A 10,957-nucleotide genomic window follows, 5' to 3' on the forward strand; every position below is an offset into this window, starting at 1 on the left:
AAATCAGTGCGGCGCCCACAATGCACCGCGCGGGGCGGTGCGGCCGCTCCTGCCCCGCTCCCCGCCGCCGGGGACCCAGGTTCGAGACCCGCTCGGCGCTGGCTGCCTTGTGAGTGATACCGCCGCCGCCCACGCTGCCCGGCCCGAAGGAAAGGACGGGAAAGCTGCAGCGGAGCGCCGGGGCGGGAGGTGTGCTCTCTGAGCACTGGGAACAGGGCGAGGTTGGAGCGGTCCTGTCGTCGCAGCCCGTGTGGGGCCTGATGTGGCGACAGAGCCCGGCCGGGCGCGGCGCGGGATCGCAGCGCCTCTCCCAGCCCCGGCTGCCTCAGCCCTCTCCCAGCGCTTCGGCGAGCCCAGAGGCTGTGACCTGCTCTGGCCACCTCAATTCGAAAGGACATTGAGGGGCTGGAACGAGTCCAGAGGAGCGAATGGGGCTGGGGAAGATTCTGAAACACCAGGAGAGGCTGAGGGAGCTGGGGGGCTCTGACTGGAGAAAAGCAGGGGCCATTATCACTCTATGCAACTCCCTTAGAGGAGGTTGTGGCCAGGTTGGTCTCTTTTTCCAGTCAACAAGTAACAGGACAAGAGGACATAGTCTTGAGCTGACAGGGGATGTTTAGGATGGACTTCAGGAAGAATTTCCTCACAGAGAGGATGATCAGAATTGGAATGAGATGCTCAGGCAGGATGAGACCATCCCCAGAGGTCTCTGAGGAAAGACGACATGGCACTCACTGCATGGCCTGGTTGGCACCATGGTGTTTGGTCATAGACTGGACTCAATGACCCCAGAGGTCTTTTCCAACCTAATCCATTCTGTGATTCTGTGAAGTGGAGCCACCAGGTTCCCAGCACAGCAAGGGGCAACTTCACTGACATAGCTTGTTCCTTCTCCACAGGAAACTGGGTTTGGCTACATTAACTATTATAATTTTTCCAATACACCATAGAAATGTTTTTCCACTTGCATTTCTATAGCTGAGAATATAGCTATTTCTATATCTCTCTTCCTGAGGCCTTCATCATGCTGATGAGTTGAAAGTTGAAGTCTGCAGGCAAAGCTTAGAAAACTCTCTTTCCTCTCTTCACATTTGTGTTACCACCCTGAATAAAGTATTTGCATTTTGGAGCCTATTGTTGCTTTTACGGTGGAAAGCTCTAAAAGGCATCGAGGGCCAGTTAGGCAGACAGAGGCAAGTCATGCAAAAAAGTGGCAGTCCCTGCACAGACGGTTTTGCAGATTGTCTCTGGATTCTGTGGATTAATTTGTAAACACAACATCTCAACACCTAGTACTGGATAGAAAGGATCACGAACCAGTCAATCTTCCTTACCCCACATATGAAATTCTTCACAAGTTTGCTACATTGTACTCCTTCCCTTTGGTATCTGAGCCTTTAGAGTGAACTCAAGTCACATTTTTTAAGCTTTCCCTGTACAGCCACAAAGTCTAAATTACTTTTTTTTTTTTTCCTCCTGAAGCTTCTAATGTAATCCCATGACTCTGGAAACTGGAACTTTGAGGAAAAAGCCAAATATGATGAGGCACATTCAAATCACGAGTTCTGCCAAATACTGCTCAGCACAGATTTAACAATGAATATCTGAATAACTGAGGTCTGACTTTTCAATGTAGGAGGAGTAGCAAAAAGACTCCAAAATAAATTGTTATGAATTAACCTCTACATAGGTAAATAGTTTTATTTATAAGCTTTTATCCAGATTTTCAGTGGATGAAGCTCCCAGGGCTTTCAGTGGCTAAGTAGCTCCCAGGGCAGCATGTTCAAAATAACCTGCTTCAGCAAAACCAAAACAAGGCTGTAAAAAAAAAAGTATATTCATGTAGATCCTATAACATGGAATAACATTTTCTCAGTCTGGGATGCCTTGGAATGTGTGTTTTTCTTTTGCAACTAAGTTCTGTTTTGTCCTTAAAAGGTTAAAACCAAAAAAAAAAAAAGAAGATTTGTACCATGCTATAATTCTGCTTCATTGTGAAAGCAAAGAACCTACCACACAATCCTGAATTGAGAATAAATATGGATAAACTCTGTATATTAATTTTCACTTCACCCAGTTTGTTAGCAAGGCACAGACACATTCAGATTGCTCAGCTCCTCACATCTGTGGTTGGATTTTCCATCTAAGAGGCAAGAGCTTTCAGCTGCAGACCCTCCTCAGCCTCAAGGAGTTGTCACCTTTATTACCTTCAAATCACTCTGTACACAAATTTCAGAAGAGGGTGGAAATGCCAGTAGTTAGGCACTTTCTTGAGAAATGGGTTTCAGCCTCAGGTGGGAGCAAAGTTCCCATAGCATATAAATGTCTGCTATATGAGAAGGAGGCACTGGTAAAGAGCCAGGTATTTATTCATACCCAAAAGGATGGCTTAGTCCAGGAGGGAACCTACATCCAGAATATCCTAGCTAATGAACATGCCTCCCACGTGGCATACTGCAAATACCTTCCTTAGGCACCAAGCTCTGTGAATGCCACACAGAGCCCACACTGGATACAGCAGAGTTTCTGAGGCGCCCCAAAAATATTTGAAAGGCCTGGATTTAAAGCCAATTGCTACTCCCATGTGCAGTCCACCAAAGCTGATCGGTGGGGAAGGCCAGGACTTGAAGTTCTAGAGAAAAAAAGTGAATGTAAAAACAGATCGTTGCATAATGCTCTGTGCTGCACAAAATACACATGGAACAATAAAGTCAGAACTCCCAGGCTCTGCAAATACCAAAATATTTCTCAGTCCTATTTTCTTTGTAGTACAAGAAAAAGAGTTTCCTTCTTTTTCTTCCTCCTGGGCATGTAACCCAGGATATACCATCTGACATGAAGAGCACCAGCACCTCAGATCTTTTCAATTAAATAAGTGTGATGTCTTTTTTGTAAGTTCAGCAAGAGGTCTGGCTCCCTGTCCACGTCATTTAGCAAGATGTAACACTTGTGGATGTGTCTGGAAAGAGCCCCACATACATCAGGAGACAGCAAAATAATCAGTCCAGAAACCCAGGTTAAATCTCTCCCCATTCTTTGCACCTCAAAAACCACACGCTGAATTTAAACAAAGGCTGTTAAAAACAGGGAGGGGAAAAAAAAAGGTTTCCTTTCCTGTCACATGATAAATTAGATCCTAATGTTTATCCAAGCTCAGCAAAGCAGGCAGCTCTTCCTGCCGGCCGGTGCTCGGGGTGAGGTGTGGGGTCGGGCTGGCGCTGCCCTGCCCTTGGGCTCTGAGGACAAACACCTGCTGCCCCCCGGGCCGGGCCGGGCTGCCCAGTGCAGCTCCCCTGCTGGCCTCCCCCGCCGCTTTCTCTGCCCGCTCAGGCCTTCACGCTTCATTTGGGCCGAAATTTTCTTTGTGAGCTTCAGAGCCACCCCACGCTAGCACGAAACCTCTGCTGAAAATAGTCCAAGATCGCCTACGCAGTTTTTTTCCCCCTCCCGAGTCGAGCTGATGGTACCTTATTTACTCCTTGTCCTTTACAGATGACTTAATGACTTAGCAGCAAAGTGCATTTTGAACACATTTCAGGCATTTCATACTGAAATGAGTAGATGCAAGAACAGGATTTTTGCCAGCAGCACTGATTATCCTTTTTTTCAGTAGATAGATGTGACCTGGGCCATTCTGTTGCCATAAAAAATGTCTCCAGAAGTTACTAGACAGAAGAGACATTTTGCCTGAGGGAGAAGGAATGAGAGGGAAGAGGCTGGAAGCTGGCCTGTGGAGAAGAGGACAGAGGTAATTAATGGTTATGCCCATGTATAAAGATAAGTGCACCAGTAAATGTGTCAGCCCTTGGGCAATGGAAACCATGACTTCTACGAACCCTGACATAGACCTTTACATTGACATTTTATTTATATAATGTGGGTCTACACGGATCTATGCCGGATTCAGGCAGGTGTAAATCAGATGGGAATTGGCTGAAGAGGGTTTTTGACCTGGACTTAGGAAGAAAAGTCTCTGCAAAGCAATTGAAGACATGGAGACGACTTCTAAAAGACCTAAGATGAACTTACACAATTTATTTTAGTGGTAATCATACCTATGTCAAGACCATAAATGTTTTTCAAATTTAGCTGTTACTCCTGCAACCAAAACCACATATTCTCACTCAAGTACAAACCTGCTGAACTTGAAAAGACTTTCAGCTTTGTTTCAACTTCAGTTGTGCAATTTGCAGTTCAGAATTATTGGACCTGTTATCTTTTTTGTATGGATTTACAGCAGCAGAAATCCCCTTGAGCTAGAAAGAATTTCTAAAGCCAAGTATCATTTATTTCAATCAGAAATGAAATACACCCCTAATATCCAATTCAAACATAGTACATTCCCTCAGTGTAGACTGATTGCAGCATGTCTTTTGATAGTTTATAGCTATAGTGAAAGGTAATGAGCTAAAAGTGCATTCAGTTGCAAGTTCAGGGCAGTAGAGTTGCACATTATGTAGTTAAGCATTTTTAAAAAGATAGTATTTTTTGGAAAGGCCGTATTCATGTGACATAGCTGTGAATAAAATTGGAAGAAGGAACTGAAGAACAGAACCAGCTGTGATAATGCAGCTGCTGCCTAACTAGAGCAGGTCTGGATACATTCCACCTGGCTGACCACCTACAGCATGAACCCATTTACCCTGGGTTGCCTCTGTAATCAGTGGAGTGAGAGAGCCACTCCATGGGAGGAGTGATTCAGACCTTTGGTGTGGTCCATGAATCACCTGCTCCAGGTGCCTGTCTGTTCCCATTGGCTCCAGAGGGAGCCTAGGGCAGCCAGACTCTTGCCATGGGAGCTGTGCTTGGATGTCTAAAGCAGCGTGAGATGAATCTGGATGTTGGATATGGGTGGGATCAGTACAGCTTGTTGCTGTAGGAAAGCAAGGGGAATGGATGTGATTGTCCTTAGAAATTAGCAAATTAGAAATTAGAAATTAGTTCCTGACTTCATTGCCATGAATTTAGCAGCCCACAATTTGTCTGTCTCGGTAATTTTCACTGGTCCGCAATTCAATTAATTTATTTGCAAGACTGGAGCCTAGAGCTTCAGAGCCATGGCAGCCTCTCAGGGCAGAGAATCACAGAAACACAGAATGGTTTGGGTCAGAAGGGACCTTAAAGATGATCTGGTTCCAACCACTGGCCATGGGCAGGGACACCTTCTCCCACGCTTCTCCAAGCCCTGTCCAGCCTCATCTTGAACACCTCCATGGATGGGGAGTCCATAACCTTTCTGGGCAACCCATGCCAGTGCCTTATCAGCCTCTCAGCACAGAATTTGTTTCTTATATCTAATCTAAACCCACCCTCCTCCAGCTTAAGGCCATTCCCCCTTGTCTCTCTATGCCCTTGCCCGAAGTCCTTCTCCATCTCCCTTGTAGCCCTTTCAGGTACTGCAAGGACTCTAAGGTCTGCACAGACCTTTTTCTTCTCCAGGATGAGCAGTCCCAACTCCCTAAGCCTTTCTTCGTTCCAAGAGAAAATAATGTTATAATTTTTATTCCAAATCCCCTCTATACAGACAGATTGATCCCAGAGTGAAGTCTACCAGACATTGAGCTCCTCCTCTCCCCTTCCCTTTCTCCAAGAACAATTGGGTTCTACCTGGATCACTTCAATATTGAGGCTTCAGCTTTTAGAATGGTTTGAGACTTGGTAAGAAGAAAAATTAAAAGATTGTATTATTTTAAGAATATATTTAGTAAACATTATAAATAGTCCAACTACAGGAAAACAAAAAGGATTTGCATGTGAAGTAACACTTCTTTTCCTGTAAATCAGTGTGTAAAGGAAAAAAACCATGATTTTCTTTCTGCTTTGTCTGCTATGCAAAAGCTACTCCTGTTTCAAGTGGCTTTGGAATAGGCACTAAGCAAAGTGGACCACGATTTCTATGTACTCAGTGCCATCTACTATTAGTCCTCCATACTGTAGTAAAGTAGATAAAAGCATTTGAAAAATAGAGACCTGAAATAGCACTTAAGTCTATTTTTAATCCTTACCTGACTAGATTTCAAGTGATAATTTACCTTTCATTACATGCACATTGCCTGCATGAAATTGTTTGCAGCAATCACCACCTTCATTATTCAGATGCACACTGAATTGAAGCATTAGCCTGTGTGTGTAAAGATAATAATGTTGGGAAGGTATTAGTCCCAAATCATATGTTTGTGACAAGGCTGAAGGATTTTTACTGTGCAACCAGCTTCAGCTGATGAATGATGAATGAAAATTTAAATAATGCTTTCAGTGAATCACCAGTTTATGCATTAGTTAAAATGTTTATTTTCACCATTTTAGAACTCCCCGCTGTCTTCACAGTTTTTACTAGGAATATTAATTTGCTAAAATGAATTGACTGAGATGGTGACTGAAAACCAAGATGGCCTCAAAATGAAGTCATTAAGCAAACTGCAACAGATAAAAATTATAAAAACAATGGACACTTGCAATGGCAACGGTGCGTTTGGCAAAAAAACATCTCCAGTTTCAAGGTGAACCTAAGGCTCATATGAAACTGTCTGCCAACAGATATGGTGTATTAAAGTGCTGTCAAAGTTCAGTTCCCAATATTATTTCCTGTTCTGACAACTAGCAATTCTGCCTAGACAACCAGGTCATTTCAGACTAAATCTCACCTTTGGCATTTGGAGAAGAAGGCTACTAGGTCAGGATCTGACACAGAAAATTAATATAGATATAAGCCAGCTAATGGTAACCATTCAGCTCAGACCACCTACCAGCAGCCTAATGCAGTAGAGTGACATTTAAAAGCAATCAGAGTCAAAAGAAAACCTTCAGGGAAAACAGACAATACTTCAGAAAAAGCAGCTCTACATTTGCCAGAGGAAAAAAACCAAAGACCTTTGGGAACAGTGCTCAAGTTGATTTGAAGTAAATATAAAGAAAAATAATGAAAATATAGAAAATGTGGCTTCTTTTTAAGTAAATTCCATACCCACTTGCTTCTGTATTGCCCTGTCCTTACCCAATATTATCCCTGTGTTTTGAGTGTTCTCATCCTTAGCTTTTGAAGAAAACACTATAACTTTGAGCAAATTCCCTGCAAATCTATAAACCCAGAGCATATAGCACACAGCCTAGGTGAGACATGCTGTGGAGAGGAGATCCTCATGGAGAAGATAGGATCCTCTCTAAGGCCAACAGGAGCAGGATCTGCCTTTGCACTACCTTGCTCATATGGGTTATCCCTACTGCTAGACTCATGTTGCCCTAAAGTAAGGCAGTTTTAAGATTCCTGTCTGAAAGTTTAATTTTAGTGCTGCCATGATATCCTGGTTTCGAGATTAATGTTTTAACGATGCTTAGGTCCTTATGGAACGATCTGTTATTTTAATAATGAATAAAAACACAGTGAAGCCTTGCATCCCTTCTTGGCTGGCAGAGTGTGTTACTAATCTGGCTCAATTTACCTTCCCTCTACACAGAAATCTCCTCTGTAAAACTTATGGTCAGCTCATACTGCCTCCTCCAGCTGTATTTATGTGTGCAGCTTGTGCTGCTCAACCCATCCCCATGGGTCACTCTGAGTTCAGGCCCCTTACAGGAATGTCTTTATCTGCACCTGAGGTTTCATCCAGTGTTCCTCAGCTGCCATTGAGGTCTCCACTGCTGTGTGCCAGATAACACTCTTAGTCACTTAGTCTTCCTTTTCCCTTTTTCTGTTTGCCTGAATGCCTTGTTCCTTTGCACAGAGGTATTTACACAGCTTTTGTCAAATTACAATTAATTAAGGCTGGCTGTTGCTAAATAAAAAGTCATTTACTATCTAGCTGCTGGAGGTAAGGTGGCATAGCATGTAACTTGAAAAAAAAACCACAAGAAAAAAAGGTATGAAAGGTTGTCTTCTCCCTGCTCTTGGTTAAGAATCATCATTTCTAGGAAGATGGACAGCAGCTGAACAGATGAACAAACCTTGTCATTGTCTTACACTAATCCTTGAATGAAGTGAGAATAACACATGTAAGATATAAAAGGGAATAACTCAGAAGAAAACAGCACCCCTGATATTGTTCATCTGTGCTGTAACAAGCAGGGAACTGATTTATTTCAAAGCTAAATTCCCTGTTCTCCTGAACACAGTTCATATTAAAGACCCTTTGACCACACCATCTGTTTGCATTGTAATCCACATCTGAAAGAGTCAACAGAAATATTGACTCCCGAGCTGGTTCTAGCTTAGGCCTGCTAGTTAAGCTCCCACAACACACATAAGCTTTTGCACAAAGAGCTACAGGAACACTCCTCACCTTTTCCTTTTCTGTAACAATCAATCATGCAGCACTCCAAACAAAGGTCAGGTCCACCCCCAAATGCAAACAAATCTCTTTGTCTCTCAAACAACTTTAAATAACAATACCTAAAACTTCCAGGAACCATTAGCATTTCTTTATGCACAAATGGGAAATACTAAATCTAGACAAGGTGAGATTAACCTGGCAGTTTCAGTCTGGTGAAGTGCTGCCCTCACCACAAAGGCCATCGAGGAACTTGGCACTAACTTGCTCTTTGTACTTTTTCTGTGAAGCCTAAGGCTGAAGTGGCAGAGACTCACTTGTCTGATGCTGGAATAATTTAGGGCACTGGAAAAAGCACAAGCAGAGTGAGAGAAGGAGTCTTCCTTTTACTTTGTCCATGTACAATTTCTAAATTTTGTCTGTTAGATAATTTCCCCAGTGTCTCCAGCTGCTGCCTGTAAAAGCAGAAGCAACAGGGAAGAGAACAGAAGTGTAATTTCAGCATCATGGATTTTGTATTGGCCCAAAACACTAAACTGAAGGAAAATGCTGAAAATCACAGAAACTGCTCTAGTATAAACAAGGAATTAAGCCAATTCTTGCATTTAAACCTGTGAGAATAAAACAATGGCTCAAAATCACTTCTGCTCTGGCTGATCCTGGAGATGCAGCAGCTGGCTCTGAATTTGGACTTATTATTGAGTTGCCCCAGAAATACCACCTTTGTTTCTCATAGAACTAGGCTGCTCTTGGAGATTGCTGTAGGGATCTATTTCCTTACAGATGCAGTATAGAACATATAAGGGACAGACAGAAGTTGGAGGAGTATTGAGAAATAGCCTGGTCAGGAAAATCTTGTTTTCCTGATTATATCAAATAACTTTACTGAAGGGTGTGTGTGTATGCATATGGAAACACACACTGTACACACACAGATATGTGGGTATACGCACACACAATCATATCAGGATTTGGGAGACCCGTAATTTTCATGTCCAATACTTTATTTCTCTCTTGTAATTAAATGTGCAGTTTCCTTTCACCAAAATAACATGGCACCAGTTTGATTTTAGTATATCTTTAAGCCATGTACAAACAGTGAGGTTTCTTGCATGAATATTCAGCATTTACCTGCCAGATGCCCATGGATATTCAGCAAATAAAGGAATATTCATGCATAAGTGATACAACAAGAAGTTCTGCTGTACCAGATTTTTGCTGTAAACAGAATCATCAAACTTTATGCCAGCTAAAACAGTGATAATTTAATTTTTTATCTGCCAAATCCAGTAATGCTTTCCTGGATTGGGTTGTTTTATCTTGTCAAAATCAGAATGTTTAGTAACAGCAATGGGGATGGTTCCTGACTCCCAGTTTTCTGTGCTCATGGAGATAGCATGTCTCAGTTACAGTCAAAATGCTGCAGAAAAGCCTCTGTATCCAGATACCAGCTAGGTCATAGCAAGGTTTCAGAGTGCACAAAGGAAGGGTTTTTCAGCTCCTAGGGTTCACTTCGGTTGCATGATTTAGAGGCTTTTTTTTGTCTGCCTTTAATAATGCCACCTTTGTAGTACCAAAATACACAGCCAAGAGAAGCTGGCAGCTCCCTTTGGCCTGCAGCTCCCCCATCCCTTCTCTGCATGGGGAAAAAACCCCAATAACCAAACCAGGAAGCTGCCTTTGCTCCTGTGACATCTGACATTGGTAATGCTGCAAAACCAGGATACTCCCTGACCTGCTTACAGGTACCATGGCAATTCCATCCGTGCCCATATTTCCCTAGCTGAGGGTGTTGTAGCCTACTTGAATGCATTAAAAACCACTGGAACAGGCTGTCTGAATAACCAGGGGTGATTTAAGAACTGTTAGAGTACTCTTCAAACCACCAAGAAAATGAGTGTTTGTCCTCCCTCAGGCCTTCGTGTTGGAATTATTCAGCATTTAATGATGAGTTGGGGGATGAATTTGTGGGAAGGAGATAAGGGATGAAAGTAACCTTTTAAAGGAGAAAATGGGACATGCCTATGGGCACTCCAGGTACCCTTTAAATAAAAGAAACTGGGATCTGATTTCTCTATAATTCCTTCTCTAATTTCTCTGAATTAACCTGTGGGAACTTCTCAGCCCTCACAAAACAAATTGAGCTCCCCACAAGTCAGACCCGAGGAACAGACATCAGACTTGCTGGTGAGACCCCTTCTGGCAGAAGACCTCAAATAGGCTCAAGCCTATTTGGATCACCCATTAGTAAAGAAATCACCTTCAAAGAAGTCAGTTCAACCTAAATTCCATCAAACTTAACAGTAATAAACAATAAACCAGTGAAAATACTAACCTAGGAAATGAACAAACATTGTGTGTGAAGCAAACTCGAGATTTTCAAAGGTGTTGCTTGACATTAAATTTGATTAAGTAGCTGTGTGATGGCATCTTCTCTGAGACTTGGTATAGACACCTCTGTAAACCTTAATTCACAGGAGTCAAATCTGCCTTTGGCTTTCAAGCTGCAAAATGATCTGGTCCTTTCATACCGCTCAGCATCTTATCCAGTGGAAGTGATTACAGAAGAATCAGGAATTTCTAGAGCTCAGGATTTCCCTCTCTGATGAGGATTTCCACCTCCATTCCCACTTTAAGGCAAATTAGGTGAAAGGAAGAAAATCATGATCAGGGTACCTTATACCATGCCCCAG

At 42.7% G+C, this 10,957-nt stretch overlaps 1 long non-coding RNA gene across 1 annotated transcript in view; it reads left to right on the forward strand.

Moving 5' to 3' along the window:
* LOC147652426 (uncharacterized) overlaps positions 1–10,957 on the forward strand; it is a 15,094-nt gene continuing 4,137 nt past the window's right edge. The window contains exons 1-2 of the long non-coding RNA XR_015288547.1: positions 1–109; positions 3,611–3,748. This is a non-coding gene — a long non-coding RNA (uncharacterized LOC147652426). The remainder of the gene's footprint in view (positions 110–3,610; positions 3,749–10,957) is intronic.

The sequence above is a fragment of the Cyanistes caeruleus genome, chromosome 6 (genome assembly GCF_971803275.1).
Source record: "Cyanistes caeruleus chromosome 6, bCyaCae1.hap1.1, whole genome shotgun sequence".
Taxonomy (NCBI): domain Eukaryota; kingdom Metazoa; phylum Chordata; class Aves; order Passeriformes; family Paridae; genus Cyanistes; species Cyanistes caeruleus.